We start from the raw sequence: 17695 nt of genomic DNA, 5'->3' as shown, positions 1-17695 counted from the left end.
GCATTTATTACGCATCTGTGTCAGGAACCATGTCTGGCCCATGGAACAAAAAGACACAAGTGAAATAGGCCCTGCCTTCAAGTGCCTTATGTTCTAACTAGCCCCCTGACCCCCTCAAGGGACCAATCACAGAGCATTATTTGGATCTCTGTGCCTCATATCCTTCACCTGAGATAGTTAAACAGATCTCAGCCATGACAGAATGGGCACAAACCTGAGTCTGTAATCTGGGGTTCTGCAGTGGGAGTTGAAGCAGTGGTTTTACTTTATTTGGGGGGGGGTTCTTTTGTGATGTGGCTGACCTGGAGATAACTTTTGCATGACTCCACACATATAATGGAGATTTGGGGAGGGGGAGGGACTGGAGAGAGGAAGAGAATGTAGAACTCAAATGTGCAAAAACTAATATTAAAACGTTTGTAGATATAATTGGGAAATATTTGATTTAATACATAATCAGATATGTGTATGCATGTATGTATGTGTGTATTATAAGAATCCAAGGGTCTGGGTTCAAATCCTGAGTCTGCGCCATCCTTTCTTTGTGACCTTGGGATAGAATGATGGGAATGAAGATGACAGGAGAATGTCTATAAAGATGGAAGTTTTGCAAAGCTTTTGCCCTATGTCTGATCATCTCGTTCTCACAGAATCTTCATCTTTCCCCAAGTCTAAGGTCAGGGGCCATCTTCCTTAACTTGGACTCTGTATAGACTATTACACCTCCAGGAGAACGGAAGCCAGATTTGGTTTGTGCCTACCGCAGGACTGGCCACTGAGCAGCCCCTTTAACAAATGCTCCTTAAATTAAAATTTTCAATAATAAATTTGGTCTGCCATGAGAAGCTAGATGCACTGGAGTCAAGAAGAAATGAGTTGAAATTTGACCTCAGACACCAATTAAATGACCCTGTGCAAGCCTGTGTCATTTTCCTCATCAGTAAAATGAAGATAATTATCACCTAATTCCCGGGGAGGTGAGAATCCGATGAGATAGGATGGGAAGTGCTTTGCCGACCATAAAGTGCTTTACAAATGGGAGCTGTTATTGGGATTTACTTCTGAGAGCTAAGGCTGTGGGCTTGACCCCTGCCCTCCCCCATCTCTGTCCCATCTCCCTTTGCCTTTTTACAGCAATCTCACCCACACTGGGATCCCGAGGCCGTCCCAGACAAACAGGCCTCTCGTCACTTCCCAGAACTGCCAGAGCGGGGCCCACTCAGGCTTGTGGCTTCTGGACAAACCCAGACCCATTTTCCTCTCTCGGCTAATTGAACCGCAAGTCAGAGGAGATTGAAAATGAAGCCGAAGGGGCCAGCCAGCATTTCCCTGAAAAAGTCACTCCATTCCCTGACTGGTTCATTCCTCTGCCCAGCCCCTGCCCAGCCTTCTGGCCCTTAAAGTCAGCCCCCCCCGAGTTGGCAAATAGGGATGGAGAGGGTCTGTGGGTGTCTTTCTTTCTCTCTCTCTCTCTTTCCTGTTTTTCTGTCTCTCTTCCTCTCTCTTTCCCTCTCTTTGTCTCTGTCTCTTTTCTCTTTCCTGTTTTTCTGTCTCTCTTCCTCTCTCTGTCTCTCCTCTTTCTCTCTGTCTCTTTCTCTACTCTTTGTCTCTGTCTGTGCCTCTCTACAAAACTCAGGCAACCACACAGGTTCATTTGCCAAGCTGCCATCCCATTCTCATACAGACCCCGGTGGAAAACCACGCCCCCCTCTCCATTCCCAGGAGCCTCTGGTTTGGCCCTCTCTAGCCCGGGGTGCCCCACACTGTGTGAACAGTATCTCCCCCCCCCCCAGAAGCTTCCAAAGGACAGATGCCAGTCCCCACAGAGCCGATCGTCCAGTAGAGAACAGGACTCTTTACTCCAAAATGATGGGGAAGGGGCTGGGGGGGAGGGGAGGTCAGGCTGGGTGGGGCTTTGTTTCTGGGAGATCAGGGAGGCCTCCTTGGAGGAGGCTAAATGCTCTCCAGAGCCTCCATCAGGGGCTACCACAGTCCAATGCCCGTCACTCTATAGATGAAAAAACTGAGACCCTAGGGGTGAAGTGACGCCATCCTAGGACCCCTAGATGGAAAGTAGAAGGGATTTTCCAGGTTGTTCCGGTCACTTCACAGCTGAGGAAGCTGAGCCAGGGAGAGGGAGCCACTAGCCTGAGACCCCTAGTGAGCAGAACAGAACTGGGAGGGATTTGAACTCAGGTCCAGCCTTCTGACTTCAGGCTCCTTCCAGGCCTCAGGAAGTGTTTGAAATCACAGAAGAAGAAGCTGAATGTGGGGGAGGGGCGGCTGCTGGGGAGGGGGCTCCCTCTGCATCTTAGCAGCATCAAGAGGCCATCTCCATGGCAACGGGATGGTGCAGGAGCACCTTTGCTATACACACACACTCATACCCAGACACTCAAACATACACCATTAAACCTCTATCTGGGAGAAATCTGGTTGGCCACAGCCTGCAAAGTCCTCAATAAACCTCGGGCCGGGAGAACCAGCCTGGCCGGCCCCCCAACATCTGCTCCTTCTTGGGGGTCATCATGGGGAGATGCCAAAGCCAGGAAACAGCAGAGGGAGAGAAAGAGCAATTCAGGCTTTGGATGTCTCTCCGGGGGCATTCACAGTCCCCTCCCTCCCTCCTGTCTCTGTCCCTCTGTTTCTCCTCTCTCTGTCTCTTTGTCTCTGTCTCGGTCTCCTCTCTCTTTCCTCTCTATTTTTCTCTGTCTCTGTCTCCTCTCTCTGTGTTTGTTTTTCTGTCTCTTCCTCTCCCTCTCCCTCTTTCTCTTCCCTCTTTCCCTCCCTCCCTCCCTCCCACTTTAGGGAAAACCTCTAAAAGACCCTAATCACAGCCCTCGGTGTGGGAAGGGGCTCTGAGGCCATTCAGCCTCCTCTCTGCCATGTTCTGGGGCACCTCGGCCCGGACTGGAGACCCTCACTACCCTGAGGCAGCCCACGCCATTTGAGATGACCGACAATGAGGAAGCTGGCCCTTGCACCGGCACCAGCCGGTCCTCCCCCTTCAGTCTCTACCACTGCTCCTCCATTGTGGGCCACGGGAAACCAGCCCGGTGCCCCGTCCTCGGGACCTGGCCCCACATTCCCCGGTCCTTCAGCCTATCCTGTAATGGCGGCTCAGCCTTTTGGAAATCCCCCCCTTTGCCCGTGTCCTCCCTGATGCAGGGCCTCGAGCTCAGGGCCAGATCACCTTTCTAAGTTGCAGATCACCGGCTGTGAGAGGCAGAAGGGCCTCGGCCCATCAGACCCAGCCCATCCCTGCAAGTGGCCACCAGTCCTCAGCTTGGATACCTCCAGGGACGGGGAGCTTACTAGCTCCAGAAATGATCACTCCTGCTTGGAATAGTGCCCGTTGCCCAGATGTTTCTGATGATGATAAAACAGATCCTAGTACAAGGTCCTGTGTCCGATCCACCTCTGACACTGGGGGTGGCCAAGTCACTGAAGGCCCTCAACTGGTTTCCTCCTCTGCAAAATAAGGGCCTGGACTAGATTGGAGGTTTTACAAATATCTGGATAATTGCAATTTAGTGTTTTGTGTCTTGTGAATTTTATTTAATATACTTATAATGCTTTAAAGTACACTTATTTAATGTACTTTAAAGAATTATCCTCAGGGGCAGTTAGATGGTTCAAAGCATAGAGCACTACCTCTAAGTCAGGAGGACCTGAGTTCAAATCTGGCCTCAGACACTTAACACTTCCTAATTCTGGGACTCTGAGCAAGTCACTTAACCCCAATTGCCCCAGCAAAAAAAGAAAAGAGAAAAGAGGAGTCTGAGGTTTCACTGGACTGCCACGGGTGGGAGCCCCTGGCCGGGAGGTTCCTCCGGGCCCTCAGTCCATGCTTCTGTGATGTGAGAAACATGAACAAGGAAAACTCAGTCATCCCAGAGCCCCAGCCCCGACACTGGCTGGCCTCTGCTGGGCTCCCCCCAGACAGCCAACATTCCCTGAGCACCTACTGTGTGCTAAACACTGCACGAAGCCGGGGGTGCAGAGATTCTAACGAAAAGTCGCCTGCTCTCAAGATCTCACACCCACATGTGTGAGCCTGCCTGTGTCTGGGACCAGACTTCTGTAAATTCACCGATGCAGATAGAACCAGTCTTAGAAACCGTCCTGGGACTGGGTAAGGGACTTGCCCAGAGTCACACAGCCAGCCTGTGCCAGAGGCCACACTGGAACCCGGCTCTGAGGACTTTTTTTTTTACCCCCCCCAAAAAAAACTCCTTAAAAAAAGGCTTTGGGGAGAAAAGGGTCCACAAACTCCTTGAATTGCCCCCCTTTTTAAAGGAAAAAAGGGCTTTGGGGAGAAAGGGGCCATCTGGCTTCCCAGCCAGTGAGCCAGAGCAGCCAGGGGCCACGTGGCTCTGCTCCGGGCCTGCTCCCCAGCACTGGTATGCAGACGCCACAGCCCAGAGGCGTGGGACATGCCAGAAATTCCCGGCTTCCTTGGCGCATCTTCCATCTTGGAGGCAGAGGGGAACCAGTCCAGCCCTAAGCCTTATTTTTAAAAAACAAAAAACAAAAACTTCTTTCCCCCAGAAATCCAAGACCCAGCAGCACTAATGAACCTGCCAAGCCTCCTGAGCCCCGAGCAGACAGTACCTCATCATCCGACGCTTTGGAGAATAAGCAGTGCTGGGGAGGGGGGCTGCCCGTCTCCTAGGAGGAAAGGGGGAAACTAGAAGACTATAGAACAGACTTTAGAGCAGGAAGGGACCACTGAGGCAATTGCATCCATCTTCCCATTTCACAGGTGGGGAAACAGGTGCAGAGAGCTGAAGCATCTCCCCCTGGGTCCTGAGAGAGAAGCCAGCTCCCCAACCCCCCGGACAGGACTCACAGGGAATATTGGCTGGCACTTCTCTCGGGCTGGGCAGGGAACAGAAGTGGCCTGGAATCAGGAAGATCTGGCTCTTGTCCAGCATTGCACCAGTTCTAGCCCCCTCAAGGGAGCTCCCTTCCCATGTGGGGGCTCACAGACAGCTCACAGACAAGGGAGATGTGGGGGCCCTTATGTCAGAGACATCACAAGTCCAGTCTCTGGACCTAGTCTTGCATTCTGGGCCAACTCTGTCTGGACCTGTATATGTTGTTTTCCCTAATAACTTGCAGCTCCTTGAAGACCAAACTTCACATCACTGATGATAAGGGAGTTTCTTTTTCCTACCTGAGACAGCTCCCTCTGTTGAGCTACAGGTGAATCAAAGGAAAAAAGAGGAAGGGAGGAGGGGACAGGTGTCCCCAAGAGGAAAGGAGACAATGTGCTTTCCTTTCTAATTTGCAGAAGTGGGGGACTATGGGTGTGGAAGCCAGCCTCCACTGCCAGCTTCAACTGATGGTTGGGGAGTTTTGCCAACCCCCCTCCCCCTTCTTCTTTGTTACAAGGGGAGGACTGCTCTTTGGGTAGGGAGGAGGGAGGGATATACTTGGGAATAAAGCAATGTTAAAACCAAAGGCCTCGATTAAAAAGTTAAAGAAAAAACATTTTTAAACCCTCCCAATTTCATAGATCTTTACATTTTATAGAATCTTCTCCTTATGATAGTCCTGTGGCTACTTCACATATAGATATATGTTTTATTAGAAGGGGAAGATTGCGCTTTGGGTAGGGAGGAGGAAGGGAATAAAGCAATGTCAAAACCAAAGGCTTCGATTCAAAAGTTAAAGAAAAAGAAAACTTTTTTTTAAATCCCCCTAATTCTTTAGCTCTTTTATAGAATCCTTTCCTTATGACAGTCCTGTAACTATATATATATATATATATATATATTATATATTATATATATAATATACATATGTGTGTATATTTGTATTACATATGTAATATATTTTATATTCTGTAATTATAATGTATTTTGTGTTATATATAATTGTAGTTTTATATTGTATAATTATTTCATATATAATTATAACGAATTCTATATTATATATTCATATAAAATGATATATATATAATGTGCAAGCATCATTATTGTCATTTTATAGAGGAAGAAACCAAGGTTCTGATAAATCACATGACTTTTCCAAGATCACCCAGCTGGTAAGACTTGTGGTCTAGCTCTTCCTACTTTGTCACGCTGGCCCACCACCTGCATCTCCCACCCCCCCAAGCCTGGGGTCTGTCCCTTTGTCTTCCGTTCCAAAATCTCCCCTGGAAAAAAAACTCCTCCTTGTCTTTACAAGGTTTCTAAGGGACGGCTTGGAACTGAGGCTTCCCGGGACACAGACAAGCCTGTCCAGCTTTAGAAGGCATCCTCCAGATGGAGCGCTTCATGGAGCTGTCCAGGAGCTTGACCCTGAAGCCCGTCCACATTTCCAACTAGCTCCAAGCAAAGGCAACAGTTCATTTATTAAACAGCCAAAGAGGGCAGGGGTGAGAAACAGGGGAGGGCCATGTGGCAAGCTCTGATTTGCTGCATATTTATTCTCTCTCAACAAAGAATTATTAAGGGCCTTCCCTGGATCAGACGCTGCAGGGAAGATAAAGTCACAAACATAAACCCTGAGAGTTGGAAGGAGCTTAGCCTCGGGCTAGTCCAGTCCATAAACAAAAGGCCTCCCCATGTAACATTCCTGAGGAAGGGTCGCCAAGCCTCCGAGAAGGGGGGCCCTGTGTGCCAAGCTCTGTGCTAAGGGGGGGATACAAAGGAAGGCAAAAGCATGACCCCTGCCCTCCACCCGACCATCACTGTGCCGAGGAAATGGAAGGTGATCTGAAAGAGGCCGGAATTCCCCACCTAACAAGGCGGTCCTCTCTGGAGCAGCTCTGAGGATTGGGAAGCAACTGATATCAATTAGTGAGCCAGACTGAAGCGGTTCTACATTTAATTTAGGCATTTATCACAATGATATAATTGATGCAGTCTCTCACTCACTATCTCCTACCAGTCCATGGACAGTCCAGGGCTCACGTGTTCACATGGACTGTTTGTGTCTGTGCCAGAACCTTCCAAGCTGCCCTTGGTCTGGTCAGCCACGATGGAAGACCCCACAGAGTGACGTCCTTTTGGTCCCGGACACCCACCCCACAGTCCGGGGGGAAACGGGCTAAAGCTCGGAGAGCGCTCATTGCACTGGGGTGACTAATATTTTTTGCTATCCCAGCATATTTCATATGATAACATCCATTCTTTTTTTTTTAATTTTATAATTATAACATTTTTTACAACATTGTCCCTTGCACTCCCTTCTGTTCTGAATTTTCCCCTACTTCCCTCCACCCCTCCCCTAGATGGCAGGCATTCCCATACATGTTAAATATAACATCCATTCTTTTGCTACGGCCTCCAAGCTGGGCACAGGAGAGCTTTCTGCTTGGTTCCTTATAAAACCTTGACTGACTTTTTTCATCCGATAGATGGTCCCCTTGCAGATATTGCCATCAGTCGCTGCGGTCCTGAAGCCACATCAAACATACATGATGAAAAAAGTGTCAATCCTCAGTCCTCTGAAGTCCACAAGGTCTTAACAGAGTTGGAAGGAGATGGAATGAGAGAGACAGAGGAGGAAGCACGTGGCTCTCCCCCCTTCCCAAATAAGGAAACTGGAGGGGATAGAAGAACATCAGGATGAGATAAATTTAAGCTGGAGGCTTCCACCACTAAGCAGCTGGACTCCTGTATCCCTGGTTCCTAACTGATTTACAATTTTATACATGACCCACAGGGGACAATCAAATGTCAGCAACTGACCTGAACAATGGTTCCTGTGCAATATAACTCCCATTCAGCTAATGGTTTTCAAAACTATTTAAATTGACTACTTTTCCCACAATTAGTCTAAAGCCTTTGAGTGAATAATTCCACAGAGAAGTATTCTCCCTTGCTTAAAATAGCAAAGAGTAGCATCTTGATGTTGACTTCAAGTGGGGTAGGGGAAATCTGGCCTTTTGACTCTCAGCTCCCACTCTTCCAAGTGGTCCCTGGTGATAGACTAGTGATCTTCTACATAAAGTGGCTGCTCTCTATAAATAATCAGTACCACCTAGGACATACTATAAGATATTTAATGTGTATGGGAATGCCTGCCATCTAGGGGAGGGGGTGGAGGGAAGGAGGGGAAAAACTCGGAACAGAAGGGAGTCCAAGGGATGATGTTGTAAAAAAAAAATTACCTATGCATATGTGCTGTCAAAGAAAATGTTATAATTATAAAAATTAATAAAAAGAAAAAAAGAAAAAAAAAAAAGAAAAAATCAGTACACCCTTTCAGTTCCAAATTGGGTTCAGAAATTTGTTTTAGTTCTTGGTCTTCTGTTCTCTCAAAAATGTATTAAAACTCACCTTCACAAGCCCTTCAGATATAAAGAAAAGTCCATTTAGAACACCTCCACCCAAACCTTCAGGAAATACTTTGTGTCATTCTGATAGTTCCTAAGTTTTTTAAATAAAATGTTAGTGTTGATCTTTTCTCTTTTATTCTTTGTTTTTTGCTCTTTTATTCCCATTTAGCTACGTGTCCTTTCTGTACAATGGATCATTTCTTGTCTCCTCAACAAGACCCTTGCGTCTCATTTTTTATTTTATATGAATATATATTTTTATCTCGTCACCTCCAGAAATGGGATATTGTCCTTTAAAACTAATGGAAGAATGAGGACATGCCGAATATCTTATTCCTTTTTTTTTGCAAAAAGAACGAAAAATACAAAATGCAATTCCAAGTGGGATCCACATCTTGGATTCTCAAAGACTTGTATCCCACTGGGGAAAAATAAACCAACTTTCTTTTAAAGAGCGAACGTCTCTGATCGTTTTTGCGGCTATGCTTGTTTACCAACAAGGAAGGCTGGCAACTCTGCGCGCTGCATAAGGAGAAAGGCTTCACATGGAGCTGGTGGACTTTTCTGCCCCGCTTTGCCGAGTTTCCCCGGGGACGTTGCTGAGAAAGAACAGGCTGAAAGATCAGGTTGCAGAATGCGTCTGAAAGGGAGCAGTTCATGGAGCTGAAAGTAATGACATTGACACGTCTGGGCAATAGTTCAACAGACAGAGCAAAGATTGTTTTTTTGGGGTTTTTTTTTTTGCCTTTTTGCATCCAATGTCCATTCCAACTGAGCGGGAGCCCCCAAAGCCAATCAGTGCAACACAATTCTTCCCTGCTGAGCTCCACGTGGATCAGAGCTCAGTACAATCTCCCGGAATCTTATTTAAAAAAAAACAAACCCCAAGAATCATAATTATATAACACTGTGAATTTTGTAGAGGTCTTTATAAACGTTATCTCCTTTTATCCTCTTATAGTAGAAATAAACACTGCCAGGCCAGCTGGGAGGCGCAGTGGATGGAGCACCAGCCCTGGAGTCAGGAGGACCCGAGTTCAAATCTGGTCTCAGACACTTAACTTCCTGGCTGTGTGACCCTGGCCAAGTCACTTAGCCCCAGCCTCAGAAAAACATAAAAATAACGGACCAGGAAAGGCCTCAGAACTCCCTGAAGGAGCTCCGCTGGTGACACCCTTTTTAATTTTAATTTTATTAATCTATTTTGCTGAGGCCCTTGGGGTTAAGTGACTTGCCCAGGGTCACACAGCAGGAAGTGCTAAGGGTGGCTTTTTAAAGCACTTTTCCAAGCCCCAAACCCCCACCGCCTGGGTCTCCACTCAGCAAACCCAAGGGCGGCAGATCCCCCCTCCCCCCCTCCCCCAGACACCCCCCAAAGGCAGGGCAGAGATTCAGTTACAGGGGAGTGGGGGGGGGGAGTTTCCCCAAGCCAAGCTCGGGTGTCAGAGCCAAAAGGGGCCTGGAAAACTGGCCTTGAGACCTTGCAAACAAAGCCCGCCTGACAGCTCGAGATGGAGGCGGAGATTGCCAGCCTCGGGAGTTCTCCCAGGGGGGCCGCAGCCCCGGCCATCGGGAGCTCCGGTGGGATGGAAACAAGAGATCCGGCCCGTCTCGGGTGAAAGGAGACAGAATGATGAAACAGGAGCCCCGGGGGGGGGGGGGGCTGAAGCTGCGGGGCCCAAGGGGAGCCGGGAAGCTCCTTATCCAAGTCTCCCAGAGCCGGAGGAGAAGGGAGCCGCCAGCTAGTTAACAGGGCTTAGGAGGCCCGGGAGGGGCCGAGCCCGGCAGGGGAGACCCTCGGGCAGAGAACCGGGCTAGGAACGGCCCGGGGGCGCCCGAGACCCCTCCTCCTGCCCTCAAGACAATCACTCTAACTGGGGAAGACCACACTTGGGGGCATGGGGGGCTTTGTTCTTCAGGGAGGGGGAGGGGAGGCCTGAGGGCAGCAGCTGGACCAGAAGATGGACCGGAGGCAGCGAGGGGGGTTGGGATGGGCCTTGAAGGCCAAGGCCCCGGAGCTGGAATACAGGTGGGGGAGTGGGTTAGAAAGCGGGGCTGAGGACGGAGCCGGAGCCAGATGGTAAAAGCTGTCCCGCAGGCCTCCGGAAATGCTCTGGCAGCTTCCAAGACAGGAAGCCAGGGCGGCTGCTGAGGGGCTGGCAGGGGAGTGGGAGGGGGGGCTGGCAGGGGAGTGGGAGGGGGGGCTGGCAGGGGAGTGGGATGGGGGGCTGGCAGAGGAGTGGGATGGGGGGCTGGCAGAGGAGTGGGATGGGGGGCTGGCAGGGGAGTGGGATGGGGGGCTGGCAGGGCAGTGGGATGGGGGGACTGGCAGGGCAGTGGGATGGGGGGCTGGCAGGGGAGTGGGATGGGGGGCTGGCAGGGGAGTGGGATGGGGGGCTGGCAGAGGAGTGGGATGGGGGGCTGGCAGAGGAGTGGGATGGGGGGCTGGCAGGGGAGTGGGATGGGGGGCTGGCAGGGCAGTGGGATGGGGGGCTGGCAGAGGAGTGGGATGGGGGGCTGGCAGGGGAGTGGGATGGGGGGCTGGCAGGGCAGTGGGATGGGGGGGCTGGCAGGGGAGTGGGATGGGGGGCTGGCAGGGGAGTGGGATGGGGGGCTGGCAGGGGAGTGGGATGGGGGGCTGGCAGGGGAGTGGGATGGGAGGGCTGGCAGGGGAGTGGGATGGGGGGGCTGGCAGGGCAGTGGGATGGGGGGGCTGGCAGGGCAGTGGGATGGGGGGGCTGGCAGGGGAGTGGGATGGGGGGGCTGGCAGGGCAGTGGGATGGGGGGCTGGCAGAGGAGTGGGATGGGGGGCTGGCAGGGCAGTGGGATGGGGGGCTGGCAGGGGAGTGGGATGGGGGGCTGGCAGGGCAGTGGGAGGGGGGCTGGCAGAGGAGTGGGATGGGGGGCTGGCAGGGGAGTGGGATGGGGGGCTGGCAGGGGAGTGGGATGGGGGGCTGGCAGGGGAGTGGGATGGGGGGCTGGCAGGGGAGTGGGATGGGGGGCTGGCAGGGCAGTGGGATGGGGGGCTGGCAGGGGAGTGGGATGGGGGGCTGGCAGGGGAGTGGGATGGGGGGCTGGCAGGGCAGTGGGAGGGGGGCTGGCAGGGGAGTGGGATGGGGGGCTGGCAGGGGAGTGGGATGGGGGGCTGGCAGGGCAGTGGGAGGGGGGCTGGCAGGGCAGTGGGATGGGGGGCTGGCAGGGGAGTGGGATGGGGGGGCTGGCAGGGGAGTGGGATGGGGGGCTGGCAGGGCAGTGGGATGGGGGGCTGGCAGGGCAGTGGGATGGGGGGCTGGCAGAGGAGTGGGATGGGGGCTGGCAGGGGAGTGGGATTGGGGGGGCTGGCAGGGGAGTGGGATGGGGGGCTGGCAGGGGAGTGGGATGGGGGGGCTGGCAGGGCAGTGGGAGGGGGGCTGGCAGAGGAGTGGGATGGGGGGCTGGCAGGGCAGTGGGATGGGGGGCTGGCAGGGGAGTGGGATGGAGGGGCTGGCAGGGCAGTGGGATGGGGGGCTGGCAGGGGAGTGGGATGGAGGGGCTGGCAGGGCAGTGGGATGGGGGGGCTGGCAGGGCAGTGGGAGGGGGGGCTGGCAGGGCAGTGGGATGGGGGGCTGGCAGGGCAGTGGGATGGGGGGCTGGCAGGGGAGTGGGATGGGGGGGCTGGCAGGGCAGTGGGAGGGGGGGCTGGCAGAGGAGTGGGATGGGGGGCTGGCAGGGGAGTGGGATGGGGGGCTGGCAGAGGAGTGGGATGGGGGGCTGGCAGGGCAGTGGGATGGGGGGCTGGCAGAGGAGTGGGATGGGGGGCTGGCAGGGGAGTGGGATGGGGGGCTGGCAGGGGAGTGGGATGGGGGGCTGGCAGGGCAGTGGGATGGGGGGCTGGCAGAGGAGTGGGATGGGGGGCTGGCAGGGCAGTGGGATGGGGGGCTGGCAGAGGAGTGGGATGGGGGGCTGGCAGGGGAGTGGGATGGGGGGCTGGCAGGGGAGTGGGATGGGGGGCTGGCAGGGCAGTGGGATGGGGGGCTGGCAGGGGAGTGGGATGGGGGGGCTGGCAGGGCAGTGGGAGGGGGGCTGGCAGAGGAGTGGGATGGGGGGCTGGCAGGGGAGTGGGATGGGGGGCTGACAGGGCAGTGGGATGGGGGGGTTGGCAGGGGAGTGGGATGGGGGGCTGACAGGGCAGTGGGATGGGGGGCTGGCAGGGGAGTGGGATGGGGGGGCTGGCAGGGCAGTGGGAGGGGGGCTGGCAGGGGAGTGGGATGGGGGGGCTGGCAGGGCAGTGGGAGGGGGGCTGGCAGAGGAGTGGGATGGGGGGCTGGCAGGGGAGTGGGATGGGGGGCTGACAGGGCAGTGGGATGGGGGGGTTGGCAGGGGAGTGGGATGGGGGGCTGACAGGGCAGTGGGATGGGGGGCTGGCAGGGGAGTGGGATGGGGGGGTTGGCAGGGGAGTGGGATGGGGGGCTGACAGGGCAGTGGGATGGGGGGCTGGCAGGGGAGTGGGATGGGGGGCTGGCAGGGGAGTGGGATGGGGGGCTGACAGGGCAGTGGGATGGGGGGGTTGGCAGGGGAGTGGGATGGGGGGCTGGCAGGGGAGTGGGATGGGGGGGCTGGCAGGGGAGTGGGATGGGGGGGCTGGCAGGGGAGTGGGATGGGGGGCTGGCAGGGGAGTGGGATGGGGGGGCTGGCAGGGGAGTGGGATGGGGGGCTGGCAGAGGAGTGGGATGGGGGGGCTGGCAGGGCAGTGGGATGGGGGGCTGGCAGGGGAGTGGGATGGGGGGCTGGCAGGGGAGTGGGATGGGGGGGCTGGCAGGGCAGTGGGATGGGGGGCTGGCAGGGGAGTGGGATGGGGGGCTGGCAGGGGAGTGGGATGGGGGGCTGGCAGGGCAGTGGGATGGGGGGGCTGGCAGGGCAGTGGGATGGGGGGCTGGCAGAGGAGTGGGATGGGGGGCTGGCAGAGGAGTGGGATGGGGGGCTGGCAGGGGAGTGGGATGGAGGGGCTGGCAGGGGAGTGGGATGGAGGGGCTGGCAGGGCAGTGGGATGGGGGGCTGGCAGGGGAGTGGGATGGGGGGCTGGCAGGGGAGTGGGATGGAGGGGCTGGCAGGGCAGTGGGATGGGGGGCTGGCAGGGGAGTGGGATGGAGGGGCTGGCAGGGCAGTGGGATGGGGGGCTGGCAGGGGAGTGGGATGGGGGGCTGGCAGGGCAGTGGGATGGGGGGCTGGCAGAGGAGTGGGATGGGGGGCTGGCAGGGGAGTGGGATGGGGGGCTGGCAGGGCAGTGGGATGGGGGGCTGGCAGAGGAGTGGGATGGGGGGCTGGCAGGGGAGTGGGATGGGGGGCTGGCAGGGGAGTGGGATGGGGGGCTGGCAGGGGAGTGGGATGGGGGGGCTGGCAGGGCAGTGGGATGGGGGGCTGGCAGGGGAGTGGGATGGAGGGGCTGGCAGGGGAGTGGGATGGAGGGGCTGGCAGGGCAGTGGGATGGGGGGCTGGCAGGGGAGTGGGATGGGGGGCTGGCAGGGGAGTGGGATGGGGGCTGACAGGGCAGTGGGATGGGGGGCTGGCAGAGGAGTGGGATGGGGGGCTGGCAGGGCAGTGGGATGGGGGGCTGGCAGGGCAGTGGGATGGGGGCTGGCAGGGCAGTGGGATGGGGGGCTGGCAGGGCAGTGGGATGGGGGCTGGCAGGGCAGTGGGATGGGGGGCTGGCAGGGCAGTGGGATGGGGGGCTGGCAGGGCAGTGGGATGGGGGCTGGCAGGGCAGTGGGATGGGGGGCTGGCAGGGCAGTGGGATGGGGGGCTGGCAGGGCAGTGGGATGGGGGGGCTGGCAGAGGAGTGGGATAGGGGGGCTGGCAGGGCAGTGGGATGGGGGCTGGCAGGGGAGTGGGATGGGGGGCTGGCAGGGCAGTGGGATGGGGGGCTGGCAGGGGAGTGGGATGGGGGGCTGGCAGGGGAGTGGGATGGGGGGCTGGCAGGGGAGTGGGATGGAGGGGCTGGCAGGGGAGTGGGATGGGGGGCTGGCAGGGGAGTGGGATGGGGGGCTGGCAGGGCAGTGGGATGGGGGGCTGGCAGGGGAGTGGGATGGAGGGGCTGGCAGGGGAGTGGGATGGGGGGGCTGGCAGGGCAGTGGGATGGGGGGGCTGGCAGGGCAGTGGGATGGGGGGCTGGCAGGGGAGTGGGATGGGGGGCTGGCAGGGGAGTGGGATGGAGGGGCTGGCAGGGGAGTGGGATGGGGGGCTGGCAGGGGAGTGGGATGGTGGGGCTGGCAGGGGAGTGGGAGGGGGGGCTGGGCCCATGCTGTCTGCAGTGCCACTCCAGGGGAGGAAGGGGAGGATCTCGAGTCAAAGCTCCCACCCCCGGGTCTGGCGCAGGAAGAGGCTGTATTGACCCCCTCCATCTCTTCCACCTGCTACGATCCAGGGAACAGTCGGTGGATACACCTGACCCAGCCCACCCCGCCCCCCATGCGATGGCCAGGGACTCACCAGCTTGGCGCCCAGGGGCCTTCCGTGGTACACAGGGAATGATGGAGCTGCCTCCGACCTCTAGGCTCTGTTAGGGACCCCCTGGGTAGCAATGGGACCAAAACTAGGGCAGGTGGAGCAAAGGGACTCAGGAGACAGGTAGGAGAGGGGGGCAGAGGCCGGGAGGAAGCCGGTCACATTCTTACAGAAAACGTGGCCTGGAAACAAGCAGGGCAGAAACCCGGGGAGAAGGAAGCCCCGGCCTCGCGACCCCTCTGTACAGAGGGAGAAACTGAGGCGCAGGACCACGAAAGGACCTCAGAGCCCTCCTTGTACATAACAGGAAACTGAGGGCAAAGATGACGCACAGGCAGGTCCGGATCTGAACCCGCGCTGACCCCGATCCAGTTCTCTCTAAGGGGATTCTGTGCTATCTGCAGGCACTGGCTGGTGGCTAATGCAGCAAGATCGCGAGAGACAGGCCGGAAGCACAATTCTAACAGTAACCAGCGCTCCCAGGGAGCCTGTGCTCTTCACAATAACCCGGGGAGAATGGTTCTATTCACAGACCCACTTTACAGATAAGTGAACTGAGGCTGAGAAGCAGAAGGGACCTGGCCAGAGTAAGGTCTGAGGTAAAATTGGAACTCGGGCCTTCCTGGACCAGGTCCAGCATTCTCTATACAGACCCCCCCCCAGGGACGGGAGCCTCCCCAAGGGCCAGGCCGAGTTTCCTAGGGAGGAAGAGTTCCGTTCCCTCGTTGTGATGAGACCTAGGACGTGGGGTTCGGCACAAAAAGTCGTAGTCTCCTGGAGCTCCCAAATTCTACGGTGACTCTGCAGCCTCTGGCCCCCGTGCCTCCCCCGCTTTGAGCCGTTATTCGGTGTTCCCTTGCATGTCCTCCCCTCACTTAATTCCCGCCCAAGCTCCAGGGTCCAGCCCTGGTGACCCCTCTGAAAAGCCTCCCTCTCGGCTCTCCCCAGCAGGAATCCGGCACTGCGGAGCTCACCGATTCTAATCGAACCTTTCTCTCTGCATTTCTCTTCTCTGCCTGGGGTTCTGGGTAACAGTCGGGCTAATCTAATAAGATCACATTTAATAGAGAGAAATAGAAAGCCCTATTCTTAGATTTAAAAGTCCCCGGTGAGGAAGGCGTGATTATGCAGCATTTCACATGAAAAAGATCTGGAGATTTTAATAAAGTGGGAACACAAATCATGGGATCCAAGAGAGGGAAGCAAGCACAGGCCGCTTAGTTCTCCCTCCACCGGAGCCTGAGCCCTTCTGTCGCCCCTCCAGCCAGCGGCCCCCCAGAGATGAGACGCGGCGCCTGAGAGCACCAACGCGCTCTTTGGGACTGGGGGGGGCGCGCCTTGCTCGTGTGCTCTCTCTGCATCAGTCCACGTCCCCATCGCCATGCTCAGCTCTGGGTACCACATTTTGGGAAGGATGCTGACGGCCCGGACAGCCTCCAGAGCCGTCCAGAGGGATGCCAGGATCAGCAAAGAGAGTTTGGTCATTATTCAGGGATGGATCCACTGTCCTGCACTTCATTTCATCCCCAAACTCCAGACGAAAGCCTGGAGAAGAACGCTTGGGACAAGAACTTAAAGGTCTGTCAGAGAGGAAAGGGTTCTCCTTGTCTCTAGGGGACAAAGTCAGCAGAAGTCATGGAGAAGCAGTCCCGGGCTCCAAGTACAGTTCTCCGAGCCGTACCACATTAGTGCTTTTTCCTGCTTTATGGGGGCCCGCTTAGCGCCTGTACCGGTATATTTCCCCAGGACCCATCTCTGCCCCGGAGCCGGGGTGCCTTCCTCACTCCCGGACCTCCTCTGCTGCAGATCGCTCTCCCTCCTGACCTTGCTGCCTCTCACACTCTCAGTTCAAACCAAGCTGCATCCCAGGCCCTCTCCCATGCCTGAGTCTCTGTTCTTGGGGTCCAGTTCCCTACCCCTCCCTCCCGTGGATGAGCTCTCTTTCCCTTCTCTTTGTTTGCAGTTCTTGTGTCTCCCCTATTAGAAAATGAACCTTGAGGGGAGGCTTCCTTCTTTATCTCGGTACCCCCGGGCTACACATATCACACACAGTAGGAGCTTAATAAATACTTTGGGTTGATTTTGCCACATCTGTCCTTTGCACATATCTCAAGTTCCCTTGGATAAATCATTTGTGGGTGTGTCGGGGCAGCTGGGTGGGACAGTGGAACTCATCTTCAAATCCAGCTTCTGATACTTTTTAGCCGTGTGACCCTGGATCAGTCACCTCACCCTGTCTGCCTCCGCTTCCTCATCCGTAAAATGAGCTGCAGAAGAAAATGACAAACTCCAGCATCTCGGCCAAGAAAACCCCCAATGGGTCCCAAAGAGTCAGACAGGACCACAGACTGACTCAACAGCACATGTGTTTCCTCCTACTGGTTTGCAAGCTCCCTCCTCCAGAGCAGGGCTTGTGTCTGCTGCTGAATCCCTCGGCCTTGTCTTTACACGTAACTTAATTTGTAAATTATGTGTAAAAGCACTTAGCACAGTGCTGCAACTTAGCTCTCATTATATAAATGTTTATTCCCTTTCCCCTTTATAGCAGATATATAGCTTAATAGGGATCATCTTTTTTGGTCCACCCAGCAGCCTTGAGAGTTGAGTGCTATTGTTATCCCATCTTCCAGGTAAAGAAACCGAGGGGAAGTGGGGAAGTCACCTGCCTAGAATACATAGATACAAAGTATCCCAGGTAGCATTTGAATTCAGGTCTTTCCTATTCTAAAACCCGCTCTCCCAGCTACTACTACCTCTTAGCTCTCCTGAACTGAACTGAACCACCCTCCAGGACTTCTGCTCTGAACTCCTCTCCAAGCAAGGAGGGTTGTTGCTCTGTTGTTGGGATGTCAAGGAGACCCAAAGTTTACAGTCAACCTGGCCGGGGCCCCCACCTCCTCCCCTCTCTGGCTCCCTCCACTT

General features: G+C 55.7%; 1 protein-coding gene across 1 annotated transcript in view; it reads right to left on the bottom strand.

Annotated features, from left to right (window-relative positions):
- Positions 1–17695, bottom strand: part of GASK1A (golgi associated kinase 1A) — a 61767-nt gene that overhangs the window by 16605 nt on the left and 27467 nt on the right. The window lies entirely within an intron of this gene.

The sequence above is a fragment of the Sminthopsis crassicaudata genome, chromosome 5 (genome assembly GCF_048593235.1).
Source record: "Sminthopsis crassicaudata isolate SCR6 chromosome 5, ASM4859323v1, whole genome shotgun sequence".
Taxonomy (NCBI): domain Eukaryota; kingdom Metazoa; phylum Chordata; class Mammalia; order Dasyuromorphia; family Dasyuridae; genus Sminthopsis; species Sminthopsis crassicaudata.
Note: the sequence above shows the minus strand (reverse complement) of the source record. Positions and strands in the feature narration are given on the sequence as shown.